We start from the raw sequence: 705 nt of genomic DNA, 5'->3' as shown, positions 1-705 counted from the left end.
ATTAGTCCTTCAATTGAATGGGGACTACCTTGTGTTTAAGGCACACGGCTATCCTTCTGTAACAAGGGAGAGTAAGCATGCTAGTTTGGTGTTGGGAGGCCACAACCAAGCTCTAAGTTTGGTTGGGACTATACAACATTGACCTAATCACCTGTGTGGCTCTATGAGAGCCCACTGTCAAGCTATTGACATTAAAAGAGTGTTTATTGGGAGGCAGCCCAATTTTTATTTATCTAATTTTATTTTTCTTTTTATTGTTCTTTTATGTTTTATTAAGTTCATGATCATGTGGAGTCACGAAAAAAATATTAAAATTAAAAACAGAATCAAAAATAGCAGAAGAAAAATCACACCCTGGAGGAAGGACTTACTGGCGTTTAAACGCCAGTAAGGAGCATCTGGCTGGCGTTCAGTGCCAGAACAGAGCATGGATCTGGCGTTGAACGCCAGAAACAAGCAACATCCTGGCGTTCAAATGCCAGGAATGCACCCTGAGGAGAGCTGGCGCTGAACGCCAGAAACAAGCATGGAACTGGCGTTCAACGCCAGAAACATGCTACACATGGGCGTTGAATGCCCAGAACATGCATCACTTCGGCGTTTAAACGCCAGAATTGCATGCAAAGGAATTTGACATGCCTAATTGGTGCAGGGATGTAAATCCTTGACACCTCAGGATTTGTGGACCCCATAGGATCCCCACCA

Source organism: Arachis duranensis, unplaced genomic scaffold (assembly GCF_000817695.3).
Source record: "Arachis duranensis cultivar V14167 unplaced genomic scaffold, aradu.V14167.gnm2.J7QH unplaced_Scaffold_354585, whole genome shotgun sequence".
Classification (NCBI taxonomy): domain Eukaryota; kingdom Viridiplantae; phylum Streptophyta; class Magnoliopsida; order Fabales; family Fabaceae; genus Arachis; species Arachis duranensis.
The sequence above is the reverse complement of the archived record's forward strand: the minus strand, read 5'-3'. Positions refer to the sequence as shown.